Raw genomic sequence first — 14,111 nt, 5'->3', positions numbered from 1 at the left:
TTATGTCCAAGCTTAATCTAATTGGTTATGCAGATGCTGGATATTTGTCTAAATATCTCAAACAGGTTACTTGTTTACATGTCGAGGAACAACCATTTCATGGAGATCTGTGAAACAAACTATGATAGCCACCTCAGCTAACCCTGCAGGAATATTAGCATTACATGAGGCAAGACGAGAATATGTTTGGCTGAGATTCGTGATTCAATGCGTACTTGATATTGGTGATTTGTCCTCTAGAAAGATGTCGCCAACAACTATATATGAAGATAATACTACATGCACTGCTCAATCAAAAGAAGGATACATCAAGGGAGATGAGACAATGCAAATATCACCGAAGCTCTTCTTCACTCATGATCTACAAAAGAATTGTGACATAGACATCCAACAAGTTCGTTCAAGAGATAATTTGGAAAACTTATTTACGAAGGCTCTTCCAACTACAACATTTGAAAAGCTTGTGCAGAATATGAGAGTTCGTCGACTCAAAGATCTCAATTAAAATGCATTGTACTCTTTTTTCCTTAACCATGTTTTTTCCCATTGGGTTTTTCATGGCAGGGTTTTCCTAGTAAGGTTTTAATGAGACACATTCTTAAGGGATGGTCATCCAAGGGGGAGTGTTATGAATATTTGGATGCACATCAGAGTTAGGAGTCCATGAGCCAGACCCACATGTATACTTGTTCAACACTCTAAACCTAATAGTATAAATATAAGGGAGTCTGCACCTAGCAGAGCATCTCCATCACACTATTTCTCTATCTCTTGTTCCTCTCTTTGCTTACTCTTTATTCATAACAAGAGTTTGTTTTTAATTACTTTGAAACATTCGTTCTTTCTCATCTTTGTATATCTCCTTCCAAATTTCATCAAAATGGATGAGGATTCTCCAGGGGTGTGCGTATTTTATTTGATTATTTCACTATTTCAGTCATGCACTTTTTTTTTCTTCTACCATTTCCAAGTTATTTAGCTTGTTGGTAGTTTTGTCATCTCCGAAACCATCCTTCTAGGAGAATCTTACAAGCTTATATCGTGTCATGTAAGTGTATGAAAATTCAATGGCGGATATACGTTCATGGCCGAAAAAACAATTTTTTATTTGAGCCGTAGGGCCCTTTTGGGCAAGAAAAAACAAAATATTGGGCACAAAAAACCTTCTTGACTATCTTGTCTTCCCGTTAGGTAGGTGTTTGTCCAGCTTTGATGGGCCACCAATGTTGGCTTTGTACATCCCCAATAGTGGGCTAAGGCTTTCAGGCCTTTTTATGAAACTGGAAACATTCAATAAAAAAAACGTTCTTCTTGTTGTTGTATTATCATTATTAACTTTTTACATTGTGCAATTCAAGTTACTCTTCTTTCTGTTGCTTTTGTTTCTTTTATCCCCCTATTTTTATCCTTTTGTAAACTATGGGTGGCACCCCTTGTACCTATTTATATTATATTATTGGCTTACCTAAAAAAAACATTGTGCAATCCAGTTCTGGTTCTTCTTGTTGTCTTTGGTCATTATTAACTTTATTTATATATGTGTGTGGTATATTAATTCTCTCATTTTAAAGTTAGATCATTATTAACTTTATGTGTATATCAATTATCTCATTATTAACTTTAGATCATTAAATTTCAGAGATTAGAAGGTTTTTGGTTGATAGAAGTATTGAGAATGTGAATGTTGTGCAACCAGAATCCAAATTAAAGTCGCCGCCTAATGTTGCTAATGAGTTTAATACAAATGAGATTGTGCGTGATCCAGGTCGTAGGAAACAAATTGATGAGTATGCTCCGGATATTCAAGACGGAGTGAGGAGGACATTTGGCTCGTGGTTTTACTTAGCACACTATTGGTAATTTGGTATGTTACATTTTTCTTATCTTGTATTGTCAATTTTGGATGTGTCACGTGTAAATGGAATGTAACCCGAGTTAGCTATACTTTTATTGGCAAAATGACGAGTCTTTTTTTTATTTCAGTTTATAACTATTTATATATTGTGTCACGTGTGGATTTGTGGTTCTAAAATTTGTCCAGGCTTCACAAAATTCCTGATTTCGCCACTATATGAAATAGTTTATGAATGAATTTATCTTATTTATTAGGGTTGCCATTGGCATAGTCCCTTTATGGAGAAAAGCAGTTGAAAAATACCCCGTCCTCTGACTTTCTCTTGATTTGGATGAGAAAGACTATTCTAAAGGCTTACTATATATTTTGTAGAAGAAAAAGAGGAAACATTTCCCTTCAAAGATTTGATCACTTGGACTGTTGGACAATGGCCCTTGAGATAAATATATATATATATATATATATATATATATTGGGTAGACAAATATTCAAATCTGGTTTCCCATCATTCTCTGGTTCAATTAGATTCTGACAACCTTTTTGCAGTTCAAAACAACATGAATCATGTTTACCTATATGCTCAAATGCTTACAATCAAGCATAAACACCCGACTGATGTTAAGCTGGTCAAGAGAAAAGAGATCCTTTTCATTATTACCAATCAATTCCATCAATCATGCATTTCAAAATTACCCTTAACTTGAAAATATTAAGGCTTAATTGCACTTTTGGTCCCCCAACTATGGTCTTCCTGCGAAAATCGTCCCTAAACTTCAAAATTAGCAAAACTCGTCCCTCAACTATACACACAGTTGCACTTTTGGTCTTCCGTTAGCATTCCGTCAGAAATCTAACTGAAAATGATGACATGGCCTTTCTTAATTAATTTTAACTGAAAAAAAAGTTTTTTTAATTAAATAACAGCAAGGTTTGACAAGTTGGTTTTTATTATTATTATTATTATTATTATTATTATTATTATTATTATTTGTTCTGGGAATGAACATTGAAGAAAGGTATAGTACCTAAGGGTAGAGAGATTGTGCTAGAGAGAGAAAATGAGAGAGAGAATGCTGAATTTCATGTGTAATTTCATAAAATGAGCCAAAAGTCCATTACAATTGGTATCCGCTACCTATTTATAGAGGTAGTGTTGGGCCCCATATGCTAGTGTCCTTAATGGGCCGTGTGGGCCTGGCTGAACGAGGCCCAACCCTACTGGCTTGGGGACCCGCCACGGGGCGGTGTGAACCCTGGGCGTTGCCCCTCTAGGGGCTCGCCCAGTCCACAAGTCCACAAGACACCGAGCTCGAAGCATGAGAGCTAAGTGTGTCTTTTAAATGCTTTTACATATGTCTTACAGTACACCGGAATCTGCACTGCCAACATGGCTTGAGAAAAGAGAAGTAAACTATATCGCCAACATGGCGTGAGCAAAAGGAAACTAGCATTTTCAGTTACCCAGTCCACTGACTTGACGAGCAACCCGAGCTGGCAAGTCCACAAGTCCACAAGCGGCGAGAACGAAGTGTGTCTTCAAAATGTGACCGCCAATCTCTGTCCCCTTGTGATTCCCCTAGCAGGTCGCCCGTTGCCACTTTCCACTCGGTACGGCGTTCCTCGGCTGGCGGTTCCGACCAATGCGCAGGAACTATTCCCAAGCTTCTAGCTGCAATAGCTTCCCCGCCTAGAAGATCACCTAACCACGCTACTTGGCGGGATCAACAAAGAATATGTAAAGCGTGTAGGTCGCCGACATGGCGCGAATGAAACACAAACCGCTATACAGAGAAGATCATCATCATTATTATTATTATTATTATTATTATTATTATTATTATTATTATTATTATTATTATTATTATTATTATTATTATTATTATTATTATTATTATTATTACTTAACTCTATTATCAACTGGTTTTATTGACAAGTGCTTTATTCAATCAAAATATTCAGTGTATGAAGGAGACGAGCGATGCAACAAAACCATCCTTGATTAGTAAACTTCCATACTCGGAAGAAGTTTCTTGTGGTGGCTATCACACCTGTGTCTTGACAATTAATTCATCAGTTTTTAGCCTAACGCAGGGTTTAACCCATCTTCTCCATCTTGGTTCTGCTCTGGGTTATACCCTCCGCCACCTCCTGAACCAGATCTGCGTGGCGAACCAAAATGACAGTGATGAGATGGTGAAGCTTGCGGCCATGGGAAAGGGAGGAGCTTGGTGGCTGGCTGTGCAGATCTATGGATGGGCTGACTGGGTTCGATGTATCTCAGAGGTGATGGTTGGCTTCTTGTTGTACCACTGATTCTCATCTCTCTGTGTTTGTGCACCATAGCAGAACCAAGATGGTTATGTTTCTCTGAAAATTGAAGATGGAACAGCCAGATCTAGTTCTACCGCCGCCACTACTCCTTGGTACCATGTTGTGGTCGTAACTCGTCCCTAGTGGGTTTTGGGGGTTGCGGCAGGGATGAAGTTTTGGGTGATTTGTTTGGGGTGATGATTCTGGGTTCTTCATTCTGGGTTTTGGGGTGATGATTCTGGGTTTTGGATTGATGATAGAATTTAGGAAAAATAACTTAGATTTTTTTTTATGACAAACACGTATTAATTTCCTTTTAATTGGTCTGGAAATTTCATCTTGTATATATGCAGTGATGATGATGGGTATTTTGATTATGATTTTGGGAAAGGTTCCAGTGATGTTAGGGAAAGAGGTTGATGAAAATGCTCACTGTAATATTGAGGAAGATGAAGAAATTTGGTGACTGAATTGTGAATTGTGACGGATTATCTCCGTCACTAGTCCCAAAAAATAAAAATTCTATTTCTTAATTATATTATTAATATTTTTCAATTAAAATATTATTAAATAATACCACATCAGCAATCTGTTAGATTTATGACGGAATGCTAACGGAAGACCAAAAGTGCAACTGTGTGTATAGTTGAGGGACGAGTTTTGTTAATTTTGAAGTTTAGGGACGATTTTTGCAGGAAGGTCATAGTTGGGGACCAAAAGTGCAATTAAGCCAAATATTAAATATATGTGATTTGTTATTAATCTATACAATTATTTACTCATATTATTATATTAAAATTCACCGGGGTAGCAGTGTGCGGGTCACCATCTTGTATAATTCAATTTGTATACATGATACACCTCGTATCCTATTTAATCTCATTGTCTTAATAGTAATGTTCGTTGTTTAAATTTACTAAAAAAAAAATGTTCCTTGTTTAAAATTCACCGGGGTAGCATGCTCTTTTTTTTTTTTCTTTTAACGGATGTCTTACCCGTTTAGAAACTATAGTTGTCTCTTCTGACAAATGATTTTCCCAATGTTTGAACTTATATTCTCACTCTTAAATTTGAATAGGCTAAATTTGTATTAGAAAAGCACAAGATGTGCCAGCATAAGTAAATTACAATCTTGAAACAAGGCAAGGGAAAAAGAAAGTAACGGAAGAAAATACTCACACTCAAGAAATTACTTGTTGAGGAAATTATCCATTCCATTTCACCCTACCACTCACACTCACGTACATTGTTCTCAAAAAGTGACCTCAACAAACAGCTTGGAGAGATTGTGACACATAGTTACTTAATAACATGATTTTTTATTTTAATTAAAAATTATTTGTCCCAAAAATATTATTGGATGTCACGGAATTTTTTTTATACATCATGTTAAATAATTACTACTATTTGTGACGATTAGTATATTTAGTTTCACGTTTAAACCTGCAAGAATTATTTCTCACTCCACAAGAGCTACTAGCTTCTTCCAGAATCACTTTTTCCTTGATTTCCAAACTCATAGTATGAAGTTGTGCACAATTTCATTGACTTTCCAGTAAACTATCAGAATATTAATCTGAACTTACCGTCAATTATTTCTGACATTGACATATAATTCCCTTGCCCTCTCATTGCTCTCTATTAAAATTACTAATTTTACATATTTAGCTTTAAATTGTTTGTAATTAAGGTCAAACAAAAATCTTAATAAGCAAGGGTCTATCAGTTTTGAGTTTGTTTCTAGTTTTTTTGGGAGTTCTTCGTTTTTAAGAAAGTTGACAGCCTGACAGATACCAACAATTTTCACTTCAGCTAATTCTTTTGGAGCAACATCCTTCTTAAGGGAAAATGAAGTTTGGGGTAAACTCAAGTGCTTTGAGAACTTAATGACTTAACTAAAATAACTTAACGAATTCGTACAGGATACGTTTTGTAACTAATTAAGCACTTGATGTTAATAAACATTTATTATGTAACACCTATTGGCTATTGCACTTATTTGTGAAAAAAGTCTGCTAAATCACTTAAATGGATCAATTTCAAGTTTGCAGAGGAAATCAATTTCACTTTGGTCTTGTTAAGCTCATTGAATCAAAAGTAAAATACACTCACCCCCCTCAAGATTTGTGAGAATAACACTTAGCTCCATTCTTATCCAAAATATGCACTCCACCCCAATAATAATCTCACAATTACACTTAACTCAATTCTTCTCTAAATTCTACACTCCACCCCACCCCTTTTAACACCATCCAAAAGATGCTAACGGAATATTCTTTTAACTCAAAATTAATTAATTTAAATATAAATACATTACATTATCTTCTAACTAAATAATAAATATACTTTTAAAAAAAAAGTAGCACGAGATAATCAGTGCTCATTCAAGTAAATAAATCCTTGTTATTTGGAGGGTAGCACAAATGATTTACAATAAAGCATGTTCTGGCCTTCTTGGTATAATTCCAAATTCATAGAACTAGAACATTTCTTAAACGAGAACAACTTCTGTTTTACTTCTTCCATATCTGAGTTACGTAGCTTCCAGCTAAGTTTGAAATCATCCTCTTCAAGGCAACAACACTTTCCATCACAAATGTAGCAAAACTTAACTCAATGTCAGAACCATCAAAACTCAAAAACTTTACCACTAAGTTTACTAAAAAAAATTGTCAATAAGTTTACTAAACTTTCAAAATATAATTGTGTTATGACGATATGTGATTACCTTAGTTATTAGGTTGTATGAGCACTTAAGCACATGGCATTTTAAGTTTTAAAATATAAGTTGTTTAAGGTTATACACAGGTATTAAGAACTCATCATTTGATAAATATTTTGACTGAAACACTCCCTATTTAAATTTGAGTTATATTAGAGAGAGAAATATTTTGACCATAATAAACATCAAGTTTAATTATTATTTGTTATTTGGAGGTATTTAAAATATTTTATAAATATTTAGAATATTTACAAAATTATAGTACAATTATTATTTGGTTAGAGGATAATGTAATTTATTTATCATTTATATTTTAATTAATTAATTTGAGTTAAAGGAATATTCCGTTAGCATCTTTTGGATGGTGTTAAAGGGGTGGGGTGGAGTGAAGATTTCAGAGAAGAATTGAGCTAAGTGTAATTATGAGATTATTATTGGGGTGGAGTGTATATTTTGGATAAAAATGGAGTTAAGTGTTATTCTCACAAACCTTGAGGGGGTGAGTGTATTTTACTCTTGAATCAAAGTTTAAGGCCTCTAATATACCAAGTATTATCCTTTTTAATTATACCGTTTGACTATTTTATGCATTAAATGGTAATTACTATTTCTAAAGGAAAATATGTCTTTTTTAATATGTAGATTAGATGATAATTTCAAAATTAGTTTTTTATATGTCTATATGTATTTATTTTACTCAAAAGAAAGCATCATTATTTTTAAATTTTAATATTTTTGTAAATTATATTTTCTCCTTTAGATTTAATACAAAATTGTTGGATGAAAAATTAATTTTAATTTTTTTTTTAATTTCAAATTATTTTTAATAAGGTATAATGCATAAATTGATTATAATTATTTTGGTTTGATTCCTTATTGAATTAATACCTTTGTATGCTTCACTACTTCTCCCTGAAACTATATAATGACCCATATGGTGAAAATTGAAGGCAGTCTGTTACTCGACATTGATAGTATATAAGGATGTGTCTTTGATTTTTGAAATGTGTTCCTCCTTACCACTCTCCTATTTGATTCATAATTATTTTGAAATAGAAGGATATAGCTGGATAATGGAGCTGATGGATGGTGATGTAAAAAATGGTTTTAGAGGGTTGAAGAAGGTGATTAGATGGAGTTTAGAGAGGGTTGAAGAAGTGTGGTGTACCCATCCTCCCTCAAATAATTCTCTTCTTTTTAATGTGTAAAAGGGGGAGCATGAATAGGTAGAGAGGAGCTTTTTAGTTTTGTTTTTTAGGCATCATCACTCTCTTCTCCACCAAAGAACTCATTTAAGAATTAATAGAAAAACAAATTTTAATTAAATTTCTCAATTTTACAATTATATTTAAATGTACTACATAGTTATATAGTCTACTTTTGATTTTGTAGAAATTATATGATAAAAAGCTTCCACAGGGTGGAACATTTTATATGAAAATACTTTAATTTTAAAACTAATAGAAAAGTAACATTTTAAAATAAGCACAATGATTAGACCTAATTTCGTTTGGAATGCTACATGGAGGTTACTTGGTGATGGAATTTTGCATGAAAGAAGGAGAATACTTCAAATACTTCAAATACCAGGTTGTTCAAAATATTAATTTTGTGGGTTTTTTGTTTTATTTTTTAACTTCAGTTATCTATTTAACAATTTTACTTTGACATTTTTTCAAAATCTACAAAATTTGTGTTTGGTTGAGATAGAAAAAATGCTCCAACGAAATGGCAAAGGATATCTGATATTTGATGTTGTGGAACAGTTTCAGAACAATTTCATAGTAGATGAGCTTAACTACAACAAAGAAGAAATGACAACTAAATATGCATCCTTTATAAATATGATGACAGCTGAATAGAAGGGTGCATATGACAACATAATGCAGTTAGTGTTGTTTGACAGTGAGATTTTTCATTTTATACTGGAAAAACTTTCGTCTGGAATATTTTATCTGCAGCCATCCGTTCAATGGGTATGATTATTCTAAATGTAGTTTCAAGTGGTATTGCTTCATTGTTGTTGCTCGGCGGAAGAACAACACATTTCAAGTTTTCCATTCCCTTGCAAACCGATGAAATAATTACTTGCTACATCAAACAAGGTAGTTTAACGGAAAATTTACTTATGCGTGCCAAATTGATCATTTGGGATGAAGCTCTCATGTGAAATAAGAATTGTTTCGAGGCACTAGATATGACTTTGTGAGATATCATGAGACAAGAAGATGAAAGCAATATAGACAAGCCATTTGGTGGTAAGGTTGTAGTTCTTGGTGGTTACTTCAGACAAATTCTTCCGATCATTCCAAAAGAAGGAAGGCAAGACATCGTATTTGCTGCTGTTAATTCTTCTAATCTTTGGAAACATTGTAAGGTTTTAAAGCTCACCGGAAACATGAGATTAGGCACAATAGGATTACCAAAGCATGCATTATAAATAAAAGAATTTGCTGACTAGATTCTCAAAATCGGTGATATTGATTTCGATTCAAATGAGCTTGGCGAATCAAATATTGAATATTCAGCAAATCTTTTAATACATGATAGTTAAAATCCAATTCTCGATCAGGTTGATTTTGCATTTCCCAATTTGGTGTAGAACATGAAGAATGACAAGTTTTTGGAGGAACGATGATATTGTGCCCTACCTTGGAATCTGTTGAGAAGGTTAATGATTTTATCCTTGAATTACTTCCAGGTGATACAAAGGAGTACTTAAGCTCCGATAGCACTTGCAAATCTGATGAGGACACCGAACTAGAGTAAGAGTGGTTTACTACTGAGTTCTTAAATGATATTACAGGCTCAAGAATACCGAATCACAAAATACCATTGAAGGTTGATGCTCCGATAATGCTTTTAAGAAATATAGATCATTCAGTCGGTTTATGCAATGGGACGCGACTAATTGTATTTGATCTTGGAACAAATGTTATATGTGCCAGTGTAATAACAGAAACCAACGGATGAAATTTTCATTCCAAGAATGGACATAAATAAATGATGTCAATTTCCAATCAGTATGTGCTTTGCAATGACTATAAATAAAAGTCAATGTTAGTCATTGTCCCACGTTGGCCTATACCTTACATGCCCAATCTTCACACATGGCCAATTTTATGTAGCTCTCTCAAGGGTAAGGTAAAGAAAGTGACTCAAATTATTAGTCCTGGATAAAGAAGGAAAAGTGACAAACAAAATGAAAAACGTAGTTTACAAAGAAGTGTTTGACAATATATGAGATTTGTAGTTGTTTTTAAAATTTAGGCTTAAAAGAACTTTTGGTCCCCCACGAATACGATGTGTGCAAACATGGTCCCTAAGCTTTAAAAATAGCATTCTGAGTCCCCCACATTACCCTCCGTCAACAAAATTGGTCCCTCCGTCAAAAAACTAACGGTTTTAGGGACAATTATGTAATTTAACCCAAAAATAATTGAAAAATAAAAAATCATGAAGAAACCCAGCAAAATCCTCATCTTCATCTTCTTCTACCACCATATTCATCATTTTACAGGTATCTATCTACCCATAAGTTTGAGCTTTGTATCTAGAAAAGAAAAGTTGTACTTTCATTGCCAACAATTCCTCTCATCCCACTTTCCTGGAATCCGTGCTTGCAGGTTCTTTAATTCTCCATTTTCGTTTTATTTCCTAGGCACTCCAACTGTTTGTGTAAATGTCTGGCTCACCTTGTACACAGAGGCCGCAGCATATGGAAACCAAGACACTGAGGTTTGTCTTCCTCATTTTTTATCAATCAACTTGGCAAGTTGAGTGAATGAGAAATTAAAATTTGTGGAATTTTCAGGATGCCCTTGCATTGCGGACATGCAAACTGGTCTCTGTGGGTCTCAATTCTCAGACATTCCTCTGTTTTCTCAAGAGTACCTCTAAGAAAAGGTATGTCTAATCTATGATGTTTTGTTTCACACTTAACTGTATTATTCTTAAACTGAATTTGGGTCGTATTTGGATCTGTTTCATTCTACAAGAAGTAGGTACCAATACAAGTGTGTTTCAAGTTCAAATAAAATGGCTTGAACTTGAAACACAAACCCATCCCCAAATTTTTCTTCAAACGCAAATAACCTTCTTCAACCCAGACCCAACATGCTTCGCCCAGAAATTTGGGAAAGGGAAAAAAGGGAGAAAAAGGGCATGCTTCACTCACTTCCCTTACTCTCTCACCAGATCTCTACAGAGGTTTGATTTCGGTTGGGGTTTTTGGTGTTGAAGGTGGCTGGACGGAAGTTTGGGGTTCGGAGGTTTTCAGTTTGACGTTTGGGTGTTTGGTGGGGGCATGGCACGAAGGAGGAGGAGATTTCATATCTGGTGAAGGAAGGACGAATCTCTGGGTTGCATCACTTCTGGGTTTTGAGCTTTCATGATGATGAAGATGATGAAACTTATGCAAATTCTTTTTTTAAAAAAAAAACACTACCACACAGTATAATCTCTCTCCTAATAAGCATCCACGTCAATTAAAATGTGCCACATAAGATAAAACGTTAGTTTTTGGACGGAGGGACCAGTTTTGTTGACGGCAGATAATGTGGGGGACTCAAAATGCTATTTTTAAAGTTTAGGGACTATATTTGCACACATCACATTCGTGGGGACCAAAAATGCTTTTAAGCCTAAAATTTATTAATCCAATTGTTAATTTTGAGCTAAATTATCAATTAGAAATTAGTTATACTCAATTTTTTTACCATTTGTTGCCTAATTTTTAGACTTGCATTAATTAAAAGATTATTAGATTTGAACCTTTTGTAAATTGATTTTTTAATGAATAAAAAAAAAAGAAACCTTTGCTTATTAAAATTTTAAAAAAATCATCAACATCGTATCTGCTGCAACTTATTGTTTGACAAAAAACTACATAGGCGGACATAAATTGACAAAATTTGTACTATAAGAACGTTACTCATTTTCCTTACCATCACACGTTCTTTTCATCTCATTTGAACACATACATCATGAATTCTCGCTTCAGCCATCTTGGCCAAATCAATCTGTCAACGCATGAGTGATCTTTTATTGTGAGAGTCCTTAAGGTTTGGTATTCTGAAGATGACGATGAAAGGCTCCATCATATGTCCTATAATTTGTTGCTGATGGATTCAAATATTTGTATCCATAGAGTCTGAAACTATTATTAATAATTCAATATATTTTATTTTCCTTCATGATCAGGCAATGATTGGAACCTAATTGATTTATAAGGTCAAAAAATTCAAGAGGCTAGGAATGACATTGCAAATCGTTTTGAAGATATTATCACTGAAGGTTTAGTCTATTACAAACTTCGGCAATAAAAACTCATATGAGCGAAACGGAGTAGTGGTAATGAAAATCAATGAAATTGAGATCGAATCTCATGGTTAATTATAAGCCGAAAAAATAGCTTATTTCAATTTTAAAATAAATAAACGTGTAAACTACTACACAAGAAGTTAAGTTATTCTTTGTTTTCGAAGGATAAAAATTAAATGTGTCTTATTCGATGAATTTATCGACGAGTTGAACGCATTTCCAAGTACTAGCGATATCGAACATGTTGTCGTTGGCAAAAGTGATAGTTAATCAAGGCACATTTACATTTTTTGCTCTACGTACTAAATCAACTTTTATTTATAATAACGCATATATTTTATCTTTATAACACCCGACCATACAAAAAATCTTTAGTGAATATCAGCTAACTGCTGGGTTAAAATGCACCAAAGTTATGTTTAATCCTTCCATTCCAGAAGCGGTGTCTTTCATATGAATGTCTATTATAATTCATCTTCCTTGATTTATTTAATCTGCATAACACATATTCTATAGTTTACAAAAGACCTTAAAATCACACTGCCGACAAATTGTACTTAAATCACCATACTTTACAACTTCAACTTGGCCAAGATTAACCTCTTTTTTTTTGACAAAAAACTCAATATTTTTTTAGATTTAATTTAACATATTAGGATTATTCACTGCAACCAAGACAAAATAAAACAACTTTGACAAAATACATAAAATTTACAAAACAATTAAAGAATAAACTACACAATTTTTTAAATAAGCAATGAAACTTACATATAATTTTCAATTCCCCCGTGCAAGGCACGGGTCATATACTAGTTATATAGACAATTTGAAGCTCAACAAAAGTGATGGATATATATTCTCAAGCATAATATCAAATTTTTATATTTTTCGTGCTGATTAAGATATAATTAGTGCATCCGTTCACCACTAATTTGTTGGTGGATGTAAAATTACAATATATTATAACAAAACTAAAATTTCTCAATTTAAGTTTATGTGTATATTTTATATATTTTAGCTCATAGATACTTAAGATCTCTTTACTTTTTCTTAGAGAGAGATTTTATTGAAATTCACTAAACATTGAGAACACCCTCCTCAAGTAGGTTACATAAGTAAGATCTCAATACTTTTCACAACAACAATACACAGTCTTAAATGTCATCCCTGGATAGCCTCGCGAGTAGCCTTTGGAGAGGCAAAACTCGTTGCATGTTCCAGGCCAGAAATTAAAGCAATCGCTATCAGACGGAGAATTCTCATAACTCATGACTAGTCCTGAAACAAGGATAAAGTTAATTAAAAAAATTGACAACAAGAGATTCAGCGTGTGTGTTTCTCTCGAGTATGAATTCATAACATTATAAATTTTCATTTATCTCATGAATAGTAAGGTGACTTCTGCAACTAAAATTTATAAACATAAAAAATTCTTCAAAGTAATTTTTATTGAATCCTTATTATCTAACAACACACATTTTTGTTTTTTAATCAAGAGACAATTTTGTGACTCTCTTTGATTTCTATCATTGATTTTATCTTTTTCATTTTTTTACTGTGTTCCTACTTAAGCTTTTGGGTCAATGTTATTTTTTTTAGGCTTAATTCCACTTTGAGCCCCTGATGTTTTTAAAATGTGCGATTGACACCCCCCGCGTTTAAAATGTGCGGTCAGGGACCCTAACGTTACAAAAACATTAACTTTGGGCCCTTCCGTCCACTTCCGTTAGTTGACCAAACGGAAATGCTGACGTGGGACCCTTTAATTAATAAAAAAATTCATTTTCTAATAAAAAATATTAAAACATAATGATAAATTTTTTTAATTTTGGTAAATTAACCCTAAATCCCTTTCAACCTTAATTTAACCCCAATTTGAACCCTAATCCAATCTGACCCATT

The sequence above is a fragment of the Lotus japonicus genome, chromosome 5 (assembly GCF_012489685.1).
Source record: "Lotus japonicus ecotype B-129 chromosome 5, LjGifu_v1.2".
Classification (NCBI taxonomy): Eukaryota; Viridiplantae; Streptophyta; class Magnoliopsida; order Fabales; family Fabaceae; genus Lotus; species Lotus japonicus.
This window is presented reverse-complemented; position numbering follows the sequence as displayed.